General features: G+C 40.9%; 1 protein-coding gene across 4 annotated transcripts in view; it reads right to left on the bottom strand.

The window, feature by feature from the left end:
• The window catches only part of SKI (SKI proto-oncogene), a 139,325-nt gene that overhangs the window by 123,108 nt on the left and 2,480 nt on the right, over positions 1-13,737 (bottom strand). The window lies entirely within an intron of this gene.

The raw sequence follows: 13,737 nt of genomic DNA, 5'->3' as shown, positions 1-13,737 counted from the left end.
TAAAAGCTGCATAGAAGACATCAGTTTTATTTATATCACAGCCAAAAGGATTAAAGCTGTGGTACCAATTCAACCCTTAAACTGCTACAAATCGGTAGCGACTCCCTTGAAGTTGGTGGGGTTGCAGTATTATGAAAACCAACAAAGTGAGATCACATTAAATCCCAACTCTCCTGAAAAACATATTTAGCAATCTAAATGAATTGTATCCTTTAATCATTGCCCCCCTCAAATACAGTTTCTTACATCAGCAACACAAGAGCACACGCATTAAATCAAAAAGAGCACCAATAAATCCCTGCAGTATTAAGGACTGGAGGCTGGAGTGTGCAGAACTTGTATCACAACCAACACAAGCAGCTGCCATTAGACCCTAAAGCCCCCCAAACTCTCAAATCAAACTGTAATACATATGATGCTGATGCCATCATCCACATGTTTGTAATTGTATTGTTTTCAATGCACTTACACTAGTATTAGCAAGAATGACAGCTAGGCCCTCATATTTGCATCTCTACTGACAACGGTGAATGGGAATAGTAAAAATTATTTTGATGCACTTCTGCTACACAAGGGTTTCACAGGGAAAAATAGGATATGAACAGAGACTCCTCTGTAGTCATTATTTTGGTCTGTTTAACCAGGCAACTCTCATATCTTATGCTCCTTTCTGAATTTAAGCACCTTTCCTGCCAACCTAATGTGAAGAAATGATGACTGCCTAGTAACATTTGGTTATTTCCTGAACTTCCAAATGTTATGGAAAACTTTCCCTATCCATCTTCAAAAAGAAATCACTGATGCAAGAAAAATTGCACACAGTGTCTTTCCTCTGGCTGGTACAGATCTTACACATCTGTGGCATTACACTGGGTTTCCATTAGTGCAAATTAAGTTCCAAAGGAAAACTGCCATCTCTCTCTTCTCCACCCCACCCTCCCCTTAAGTGCAACTGCTCATCAGACCTGATTCTTCTCCAGTTGGGAGTAACTTCTACGGAAGTCAAGAAGAATTTACACAGTGGTAAGACTGATGTAACTACAAGGAGAATCATTCATTTTTTCCAGTCTAGAAAGCAAGAATATTTTACATAAAGATTTTTCATTGAGCTCCCGACTAGGTTTTGGAAACCAGTGACAAAATCTAATGTTCCATTCCACTCATGGGTATTCAGAATTGTGAGGGGATCCCCCTGTCCTTATTAACTAAAGGGATGCTGCATCCTTTATCTCATTTTTAAAAGCTGCCATAAGACTCTGAAACATTAATAATCTCCCAAACAAAGCCAGCAGCTGCTCTGCTAGCCTGTGACACCGATGGTTTTGTTGGAGGCTTTTTTTTTGGTTCAGTGTGTTCTGCATATGAAACAGGACATTCCCCCCCTCTCCACCCCCATCCTCTCCTAATCCAACAGGGACTTCACTTCCTCCCCCTCAAACAAGCAGCTCATTCAGCAAAAGGGAAATCCCAAGATGCACTAGGGCAGAGAGGCTACAGAAGGAGCTTGAAAAAAAAAATGAAAAAAGAAAGTTGAGTGTGTGTCCAAATGAGCAGGAAGATCAGCAACTGAGCTTGTAATTGCAACCTTGCTTCTACAAACTAGTAATTTAGGATGGAGATCTGCGATGTCGATCTTTCAAAAAGTTTTCCAAGGAGGCCTGTTCTCTTCCTACAGCAATAGCCCACAAAAGAGATAATCCAGCAGCAGTCGTCTGCTGCCAAAACAGAATCAGACAGCCAGTTTGGATCATCCTCTATATGATTACTGAGCTAAATTCCGCAGGGTAAATCTAGGGTAACTCCACTGTTATGCTGGAAATATGACATCACCACCAGCAGAATCCAACCTCCGCGAGCTACATGAAAAACTGGGAAACGCAGTGCTATTTTATTTTATTTTTTGCAACCCTCCCTTTCTTATTTTTAAATTTACATGAAAACAGGATCTGCCCTGCTCCATATTTTATCTCCAGAGAACCTAATGCTGGCTTTGTGACATCACAATTGTCTCCACAGCAACTAATTGTGATGTCACAGAGGATTTAGATTTCAGATGGGGGAATAAGCTAGCAGAGAAGAGAGGGAGCTTGAGAGAGAGCTTCTAAGCAACAAAGGAGCTGTTTTCATGCAAATGTCTGAGAGAAGAAGGGTTAGCAGGTCTGGTATGATGAGGATCAGCTGCTCCTTATGGACAGCATGAAGGCATAATATAAATCTTAAAACAATTGCATGAATTCTGTCCTTAGTCATCAGTGTAAGTCCCCTGAAATTAAATGTTACTGCAACATAAAACTGCATCAATAATTGCCTTCACGAGTGAATAAAGGCCTTACTCTGCTCGTAGGCAGACAAGGTCAGCTACAACCAACACCCCTTAAACTGCTCATATTGCTCATTTTTAGAAACAATTTTTTTTTTATATAGATAAGTGATTTAATTTTCACACAAAATCCTACTCTCAAACTGGAGTAATTCCACTGAAGCCAAGTGGAGTTATTCCATATTGCTAACAGCAATCTAAAAAGTAATTTAACCCTTAAATTACAAACCAATGCAGAAAAAAATGGCCAAATGTAGAAAAATGGCCAAATGTAGAAAAATGACCAACAGTTACTTCACCCAACTCCATTAATTTACAGGGGGTAAAATTATTTTTAATCTGTATTCCAGATTTACACCAGCCTAACAGACAGAATTCTATCCAGTGTTAGTTTCCCTGAATTAAAGCAAAGCACTAGACCCGATTCTGTCATGTATAGGAGGGCTGATTCAACGCAAACTGAAGCTTTTTCCATGGACCTGAACCTTAGCAGTTATATAGCTGCAAAACTCCAGTGATGTCAATAGTTATTCTTGCTATATACTAAGCTGCAAGTAAACACTAAATGAAGACCCTCAGGATTTGGCTCAGTGGAAATTAGGCCATGTAAAGTACCAATCTTTGTACAGAATAAGGCCTGAAAGGCAAAAACCAACCCACACCCCCCACACCCCAAATCTTTTTTCATTTATAACTCCATACACTGATAAACATCGCCAGTATGATTCAGAGTCCAGCTCTCTACTACTGTTCGATTCAGTGTGCTCTGTATCATCATGGGAAAGATTTTAAACATTTTTATCTGAGTAACAGACAATTAAACGCATAAAATTAAAGAGAAGCATGAAAATGTGTATTAATACAAATGCCAGAACTAACTTATTTCTAAAAATTAATTCAACTCTTTCCTTTCTTAGCTGCAGGCCATTTACTGCCACTCCTATATTCCACCCAAACAAAAGACGAAAGGGATGACTCAAAGCAACTTGAATTTCAAGCTAAAGCCACAAAGCACCGAACTCTTGATCTTTAATATTAAACAGGTGTGCAGATGCCATTCATTCAAGCCTCATCTGGGCTTGCTTCTTTTTAACTTGCAAAAGTCCCAAACTACTTTAAGACACAAGGGCAAATTCAGTGATGATGTAAATGGTGATGTAAGTTACATGTCAGGTGTAAGTGAACATAACTTCATGTTACCAAACCCAAGCAAAAATCTTGAGTCAGACTCTTAAAATCACGATTAGCTTAAAAATTGTGCTTCAAAAACTATTTTAATTGTATTTTTTATATTTGCCTATGGGTCTTTGAGCCTTTACTTGGGCTCCATTATCACACCTTATGTATGCATGGGAGCTTGAAATTTACCCCAAAAGTGATGCATTCAAGATTTGAACATACCTGTGAAACTCTAGGACCTGAAGACTTAAAAAAGAAAAAAAAAAAGAACAACCTAGATGAGTGGCATGCCCTTTATCCTTGGCAAACTACCCAATGCAAATGGTGCAAGTTGCACAATTTTACCAGTTGCACCCATGCAAAACACTGTCTACTGCTGAATCTGGCCCAGAGATCTCCAAGGAAAATATGTCCGCTTACATGCTCAGTTTTAGTTAATTATTTTTCACTGTTTTTGCAACAAACTGAATTGCCAAGGCAGAAGGTAGACAAAAAGCCAAGCACAACCAAAAGCTGATATAGGAGTACAAGGGATTACTGTATGGTATGTTCCTATTAGTGAAGGAGAACAATGGAATATCAATAATGGACCCGAGACTGCAATGCCTACTCCAGTAGTTTCCAGCTTTTTTAGACTTGAGGCACCCCTCAGAAAAAGCCAGCTCTTACTTTCACTCTTTTTTGACTATGGAAAAATAGAGCAATTCTTCTATTGCAAAGAATGCAAAAAGACCTAGCAGGTCAGAATGTTTTTAACACTATGGACTTCTATGTGAAAATTCTGGTTTTATCTTGTGAACTACATACACACACTCAAGCAGCGATTATAACATTACATGGCACCCCACAGCACCCTTGAAAGGATCTCAGTACACCCTGGTTAAGAATCAGTGGTATACTCCCTGCACTGGATTTTTCCCTTAGGCCTGATTTACACCTTTGCAAATGCATGTATTTCCCTGGAATTACTGTAATTCATGTCAGTATGAATGAAAGGACAACCTATACTATTTGGCTTCATTCATGGAGAGTGCCACTGGAATATGGTGTCAGGAATCACCACGTCCTGAGTGTTGGACATTTTTAAAATTGTAGTCTACATCATACCACTATATTTGAATATAATTTTGACAACAAAGAATACAAGACTCTTCTCATATACATTAAAGGGACAAATTATGGCCTAAGTAACATCAGTATAAGCCTGGAGTAACTCCCACATACTCAGATTGAAATCAGAGCAGAATACAGACAAATTGCTCTGCTTTTCTAGCCTACTGATTAAAGTTTTGATTTTAAGGATTTTTTAATTTTATTTCAGGTATAAACTAGATGCAGCCATGTTACATAGCTTACTTAATTATGAAAAGCTGAATAATCTTGGGTTTTATTTTTTTTAAGATACCTGTCAAATAAAAACACAAGAACAGTATAACAGAACTATAACTTCCAGAGTTGTCTCTTTTTGTAAAGAGGAATCAATGGTTTGCAAAGTATGCTGCAGCAATCACTGTTTCTAGTGAGCAGAAGGATCACTGTGCAATCTATACATTTTAATGTTCAACAAAATTAATTTAGTTAATTAGAAGTACGTTGCAAAAGCATCTGCAAGTTTTATATATGCGATTCAAGCAGCCAAGCATTCCCAAGATGCAGAGTAAGTGAATTTTAATAAACAGCTAGAGAAAACAGCTACTAAGGATCCCAATCCTGCAATCTGACCTGTGTGGGCAGATCTTGATGCCTGTGTGGAGTCTAGCTGTAGTTGCTGGGATTCTGCACGGGCACTGGGGGCCACCTCCACAGATCAGATTGCCAGACTGGGGGCTGAAGGAACTAGGCAAGGAAACAGTGTTGAGCTATCCTCAGAGTAGACCAAAAAAAGGTATTTTTGTTTTTTGAAGTTTGATCAATATAGTTCATTGTTGGAGGTTTTCTTCCCTGGCTGTATTTCAGCGCCAAGGTTTGTAGTGCAATGAAAATGCACAAGAAAGTTCTCTCTAATGGTTGAGAATCAATACAAATACTATTGAGAAATATCTGAAGGCCCTTTCATTAAATGCATATACAGCGTGGGAAGTCTCAGCCATTCTTTTCTTCTAACAGCAGCAGTGAGAGCAACTTCTCAGAAGATCCCAAACTTCTGAAAAAAAATTACTTGTCTCCTTATTTTCAAGGCAGCACTGGAGCATGCAACAGCTATACAGATAAGTTGTTAGCCTTTAAAAAAGCATCCAGTCACATGTCCATCCTCATACACCCAACTGTAGAATCAGGGCCCACATTAGACATGTTGCAATGAGATCCTGGGGAGCAGGAAGGTAGAAGGGTGCAAGGAAGGATGCAGGTTACAACAGTGAGAAGACATGGAACAGTTTTCCCTCACAGCCCCAACAGATGTTGTCCCATTAAAAGAGTCAAATAAATCATCCTCTGTATTGCAAATCAGAACTCTCCCCCCCCCCGCCCCCATCCATCCACACACACACACACACACACACACACACACACACACACACACACAACACAGCTTTCTAAATACACTTCAGTTTAAACTTGCTTAATTCTCCCAGTGGAGAAATCATCCTGAATTTATGTAATCCTTAGAAAGAAAGATATTATTACAGACTGTGACAACAGCACTGCCACTGAGAGGCTGAGCTGGCACCTCCCTACAGCAGACAGACACACACACACTCTCTCTCTCTCTCTCTCTCTCTCTCTCTCTCTCTCTCTCTCTCATACTGAGAAGAGTAGCCACCACCAGGGCTCAAGAAAGACTCCAGCTCCCAGAGCAACTGATCTATAATTGAGCTAAAGGGGTCGCTCCCCCGCGCCAGCCAGAAAAGTCTGTTATACTTAACCCAGACTTCCTAACACTTGATATCCTGTCTGCTATTTCAATGCCCTTACTCAACGTCTCAGACGGACATTACACAAACTGGCTGGTGAACAGGGGTTGAGAAACCAAGAAGCAATCCAAGTCAATGACCTTATTCTTTAAAACCATACCACTGAATGAACAGAGGCTCAAGAACAAAGGCACAGAGGTGCAAGTCTTCCCCATGCACCACAAAAATCCTCCATGGGACAAAATGACAACACAAAACAATATGCTATAAACCTCCTCCTACCTCCCCACAAACCAGCAATTCTGCCTGCACTAAAGGAGCTGGTATCTCACACTCAAAAGTAGAAGAAACACCAGCAAAATAATAAAATACATGGCATTTTCTACAAATCATGTGCAAAGGTAACAGCACATAAATCAATAAACATCAAGGCCAGAGGCTGGGTTATTGATTAGCTCATTTGCTGTTTACTCTGAGTCTAGGGAATGATTCTGCATCTCTTACTTATAAATATAATCAGTATGTGCATATACATTTCCACTGACTTTAATAGCACTTCTGGGATGAGTAAAGACTATTCAGTGTGAGTAAAGATTGCAGGATCAGGTCCTAATTTAGCAGGAAAATGTGATGATACAGCTTGTTGGATTCTTTTAATACTACATCCTCAGCTTGCAAAAACCCAATTAAAAGCAATAGCAGCCAACTATAGATGGAGCCAAGGATAAGAGCTTCACGCATGGGAATTCCCACTGGCTTCGACAGGGGTTCCATTCACGGAGCCTGGCAGGACTGGGGCCTAAATTTGTATCAATCTGTGTTTTTGTTATCTCATCCAAGTGAAAGTCAAAGCAACACAATTAGCCTGGTACTAGGGGCCAAAATCCATGAGCTAGCATGTTTCCCCAATAGTAAAAAACACACACTTTCAAAGAATGACGACTATATTTGAAGCTGTCTGTGTTCAAGTTTTTGGTACTTACATATACACTAGAAATGATGATTAATCTTTACCCCATCTTTAGAGATATTTTCTAGGCTGTGCTAAACCGTTATATGACAACAACAAAAACCTAGTCATCTACCAGTGATCCTAAGGCTCAGACCTATGTGTGGGTACAGTCCTTGCCATCTGAGGACAAGGGGACTACTCAGAGCAGTAGGCACTATCCCTGAGGTCAGTGCTTTCAGGAACAGACCTTTCATGAATATCTGAAACTAAAACCCAATTAAATCCCAAAGCAGACAGACTAAAACAATAACACATCTCCAGTTTCCACCCTTCGCTATAACATACCAGGGGAAATTCAGACCAACTCCATGGACTTCAGTGAAACTACTCTAGACTGACACCAGTTTAATCTGGCTCAGAGCTGTCCCTCTGTCTCAAGCACACTCTATATTATTGCCAGGAAAGTACAGGAAAGAGTTTGATACTACTACAAAATGTCTGTGGTTTGTGGGCTTCAGTTATTTTGTCTGCTGCTGGCCTGAGTGAGAACTGCAGAATAGCCCCAAAGCCTGCATTCAAACTAACCTTCTGTGCCATTCCCTTACCTAAATGTTCGATCTGTAATCACAGTTTGAATCTCTAGAGGTGTCCGGAGAAAGGGTAAGGGTGACGCTCTCAATCCTCACAGTGCAATCATAGTTGCCCATGGTGAATTCAATTTTCCAAGGTAAAATAACACAGTATCAACTCAATCCTGTTATTTTCGAATCTCTTTATAGATGGAAGACCATTGTGCAGATTGCAGCCTGGAGCCACGGAATGGAATGCAAATGTCTGGCATACAAAGACATTGATATTTACTACCCAGATTCAGAAAGTAATAATAATAATTAAAAAAAAAAGTCAGATTTCATTTAATGTAGTTTAGTTTACTATTAACAAACATAATGAGATTCATATGAAGGTAAACTAAACATCTTAAGCTATTAAATTTTAGATGCTTTCTTTATATGGAGGTCAATTTGATTTATGAGCCTTACCCAGCCACTCAGCTAAAATAGATTAGTTCTATTGATTGCAAGTATTCCATAACTAGACTAGACCTGGGACTCAGTGTAAATCACCAGTGTTTATACTTTAACTATTTTCCTTTTCCAAGAGCAGAGACACAAAATTCCAGGGCTAGATCATTTGCTACTTTCCTTGAATATGAGAAAGAAATAGTCTTAAGAAGTACTGAATGGTGCCTTTCAAGATGCATTTCTTTGACCTATACAGCCATGCTATTACCACTGCTGGCTTGGCTAAGTCCCACCATTAAATACTTTGTCATGTTGGAAATACTACTATATATGTGTATATTTTGTTATTGTTATTATAGGCCCTCTCAATGCTAGAATCAAGATGATACTAATCAGAATCAAGATGATACTAATCAAACTAGCTTTGAAGAAACTTCCCGCCAGCAGGATTTAAATATGGATTCTCTAACTAGAGTATGGATTTTTTTTCTGAAGGACTAAGCTACGGCTCAATAGTCTTGCCAAAACTAGATTTAGCTTAAAATTTCCCACTGTTTTAACAATGGAGAGAGGTGTAGTATAGATATGGTATGGTGCAAGTGGCTGCCAGCATTTTAACCATGGTGCTGTCTAGACATGCTCTGAGCAGCTTCATAGAAATGCTTGCAGATAGTTACAGAACGCTTTTATTGTGTTGATCTAAATACAAGTCGCAAGAGACAAAAACATGCCCTCACTGGTCAGGGAGCTCAGGCTAGCACCCTGCTATCAATAACTGTGTTCAAATTCTGGGCAATGGATCAGCTGTTAGATTGCTGCAACACAGGTAAGATCAAACTGCTCGTGTCCCCAAAATACGCTACAGCTTTGGATAGACATAAGTCCCAAATCTACGAGCCACAGAAGTGACAGGGCAGTAAGGAAGAGCAGGCGCAGAAGGGAGAAGATAGTTGCAATTTTCTGTAGGGCTGAACCAATTTATGACAACTGAGAACAAAAGTTGGCTCAAAATCACCAGATTCGTATTTTTTTCTTTCATGCTCATGCATGCACGCACACACACAATGCTCCACTTCTTACTTCTTAATCTGCAACATCTGTAAATCAGTTTTCACTCCTGGGCGAAAAAATGCTGATGTCTGCTTAAATGCTGACATCTCCACAAATACACAGGATTCTGCTTTAAGATTAGCATCATTTTTGCAACTTAGCTTCTGAGTTCTAAAATGATTTCAAACTTACTGGTAAGCTGTTGCTCCAAGACATTTGTTTTCTACTATAGTTTCCATCTTGGCTTTCATTAATTTTTTTCTAATAGGTGATAAAATAAACCACCCCAATGCCACATAATCATAGTAACGTAACCCTCTGGCAGGCAAAAGTCCCCAATGACTTCTGATGTAGCCCACTGTATACCGACAGTGGAGAGGTAGCCAGTGCCACCGTGCAGAATCAGAGGGTCTGTACTGCTGAGCAATGAAGATGATCCAGAGAAAACTGGGTTCTGTCCCTGCCGCTGCAACGTTCCAGGTGGACAGTGTGCTACGCAGCGACAGCTGTGAAATATGTAAATGGCCATATCCATCTTACAATGTCACTCAGTGCTGCAGTATTTCACTATGAATAATTTCTGTTCTTTCATTTGGCTGCACACTTGACCTGGCTAAACTTTGTTCTGTGAAGAAAGCTACATGTTGTGGTAGTTCTAGGTTGGGAGGAATTGTGAAATAGTGGGAGGCCCTGTGCGTTCATTTGTGTGTCAGAATCCACAGTGCTCCTGCCACCTTACAGCGAGCTACTTCATAAAAATGTTGAGGCCTGAGCCCTGGAAACACTGCAGTGCAGGTGTGCGTGCATACACACCCAAGAATTCTCCTTTATCCTCTTAGTCTGACTATACTCGGTTGTGTTAAAACTGTAGGGATCTGAAATAGGAGAAGGAAATGTTAAAGTAAGCTCAGACTGCATGCAGATCAATGACCCACAGAACCCTGTCCTAGGAGAGGGGCAGGATCCCATACTCCTCTACTAGATACGGCCTACTTACTGACCAAGCCCTGCAACCCCTTTGTGAGCGCTTAGCAGCTCAGTCTTTACAAAGGGACACTGGCAGCCAGAAAGCAGATATCGCCCCACCATGTGAGAGTACAAGCAAAGCAACAAAGGAGAAAGAGAGAGGGCATGTCTACACGTGTTTTTACAGGCGCTTAAACTTAATGTGCATTAAGGCAATTTAGGCATGTGTCTACACATGCATGCGCTAAGGTGCATTAATGTGGTGTGTAGACCAACTTGGGACTAAAGGTAGTCCCAAGTCACTCAACACAGCGCATCTACACGTGTTAAGGCGCTTTAGCTATTTGTGCCTAAATTTGCTACCTGCTTTTACAGGTATCAAATTTAGGCAAAAATAGCCTAAAATCACCATTTTTAAGGCACATTAAGGGTGCACACATGTAGACGCACGCCCTTAACACACCTTAGAAAGGGCTAATGTGTCTTAAATTGGCACGTATAGATGCGCCCAGAGAGAAGACAAGCCTTGCCTATCCTGGCAAAGGACAATTATAACGCACCAGCTGCGCGGGCCTACCAAAGCAAGCCATGGGAACTTTGGTGCCATTTTTCCAGTCCAGAAATACTTTAATTATTTATGTTTTAAATCGCAGGAAAGTACCTAGAACTCAAAGGCTGTGCTTTGAGATGCTCTATTCCAGACAGAGTGGATGGGTTGAAAAGGCAAGAAAACTTAACAGAAAAAAGAAAGAGGAGAGCGGGGCCTACACATAAAACCAATGCCTACAGAAGACAACCAAGAACTAACTGGAAAGAAAGAGAAGCAAGGCTGAGAACTGGGAGAGCAGGTGAGAAAAGATGCAGGACGACTAGATCAAAGATTACAGAGATAAAAAAGGAATAAAACTAAAAGCAAAAAGAAGTAAGAGTAGCCACCAAGCCTTCTTAAGAGTCCCTCCACACCTGCTCCGCTGGTCTGCAGAACATAGAGCTCCCTCCACTCTGGCTTTAACTGTCTCCTACATGTTGCTGGCACCTACAGCGCAGAGCTAGACTAGAATCACTTTGGGAAGTAGCAACACCACAAACAACACACAACAGCACTAGCAAAAGACCTAAGTATTGAGGACTTCCCTGGAATAGCAATATACAGTGGGGATGCAAATATACCCCAAAACTGTACTTTGTAGCAGTACAGTGAAAGCACCCCTACGTGCAACAGAAACCATGCAGACAAATGCAAAATATTTCTGGTACAACTGCATCTACAAGAGAGGCACCTGCAAGCACAGTTGTGTTGGTCAGGGATCACACCTCTTCACACTCCTAAGTGATGCCAGCTATGCTAGCTAGAGTGTATACCTGGCAACATAAACTACACAGTCCTAACAACAGAACAGCACAACACCCAGCCACCCCGCACAAACAAATGTGCAAACAAGAACATATATATGAACAAACAGACACATAATGAAACTGAGACAAAGTAATAGCAACAAAATTGAAGACACATGGTACAAAGAGCATAAATAACATGGGCACACAAACATACACATGCACTTTTATATGAGAACTCACGCAACAGCAACAAAAGGGCACACATTTGCACCTTCACCCTACAAGTGCCACCACACACAGCCAACGCAGAAACAGTGACAAGCAAAAGCACCCAGAACTAGACACAGGATCATCCTTTCATTTTCTCAATGGGCAATGTAAAATTTACTACATTAGTTGCCTCTGGCTGCAGTCTAGCAGCCCTAGAGCCAGACTGAATCTCTCCATAATTATCTGCAAATGCTGCTACACCACAAATGACCTTAGCATATGACATCCAGTTGGCTACATCTGATGGAAAAAGGTTGGAAAAAAAGGAAGCATAAGTGAGCAAAGGCAATTCCAAAATTGTGCTTGTACTGACAGGTATATGGATTGTTGACAAGGCCTCTTAATGATTATACTGTGTTTTATACGGGAGCCCTGAAGCCAACTCAAAAGCCTTGAAATTTAGCCCAGTTTTGCACAGGAACTAAAATAAATCATTTCCCCTGTAGTACTTAATCATCAAAAGACCCATGTGACACTTTGGTCTCTTCCCCTCCCCCCTCCACTCCCAATAACCCCCAAAACCACCAAATGCCCTCCAAGACCCTGAAAATCCCAGATAGTAATTAACCTGTTTTACTAACATTTTCCAAAAGAGCCACCAGTTTTGGTTTTTATGCTGCTGCTTTCAGGCACCCAGCTTGAGCCATCTTGAACCTGCCTTGTCAGAGGAGCTGTGCACTTTCAGTTCTTGCTGACTTTGTCTGGCACCGAGGGTGCTCAGTACATTCTGGGAAAATAAAGCTCGTTTGGGAAGGGGATCTCAAGATGAATACCCAAAAAAGTCAAGAGCTTCCCAAATTCAGAAGCCAGTTCTGGAAAATGGCTCTTCCACAGCCCTACTTATAGGTGCTGGATGCTACTAAAACCAGGAAATAGCATCATAAAAAAACCCTGTAAGATAAAACAAATGCATAACCCTCGCAATATTTAAAGGGAACTGAACTGCAAATGCGGTGCAAGGGGATCAACAAATATGGGACAGATTCCAATAATATCAGAACACCCCTTTCAGGGTGTGAAAGAAAAAATGTCGTGCTCTCATTTCCCAAGGAGGAAGAAGTGCTCTGAAAGGGATGCATTATTACAGCAAGCAAACTCCACCACCTCTTGGCCCCTTCCCTCCCCACACACATGTACAGACATCACCATGCCATCTTAGCACATGATTAACGGAGGACAGGCAAGCCATTAAAAACACATCCACCTCCAACTATGGAGATAATGTGGCTCATTATAGTTTAGCCCTGCCACAATGGCTCTGACACTCCAGCTGTGGGAAAACGGGGGGGGGGGATGAGTGGGAGACAACTATGGAAACTGGGACTAGAAAGAGGGTGAGTCTATTCATGGTTTAAAAATAAGTTAGAGGCAATAAAATCAAGGAATTGGGCCTCCCTAGGTCAGCTTACTATAGCTAATATCCAGGTATCTAAAAAAACCTAGATAGTTTTAAAGAAAAAAAAAAGTGTGTGTGTTTAAATGAACCTTTAGAAAGTTAAAGAGAGTAAATCCATGACCAGCAAAATCGCTGTTGCTTCTTGAGAATGGAGAGCTTGCTCCCAGCTCCGTCCATCCTGGCCTCTCCAACTCCAGCAAGGAAAGCTTTCAAAGATCCCTTCAATTTTACTTGACAGAGTATTGGGTAGAAGGAGTTAAAAACAAAAGCCAAGACAAGTCGAGGGGGGGCTGTTTGTTAAAAAAAAAAAGAGAGCGAGCACAGGGCGTCTTACTCATCCCACAGCCAATTACACCATCGCCAGCCAGACGTCCTGGTGTCTGTGCGCTAGT

This window comes from Alligator mississippiensis, chromosome 13 (assembly GCF_030867095.1).
Source record: "Alligator mississippiensis isolate rAllMis1 chromosome 13, rAllMis1, whole genome shotgun sequence".
NCBI lineage: Eukaryota > Metazoa > Chordata > Crocodylia > Alligatoridae > Alligator > Alligator mississippiensis.
Note: the sequence above shows the minus strand (reverse complement) of the source record. Positions and strands in the feature narration are given on the sequence as shown.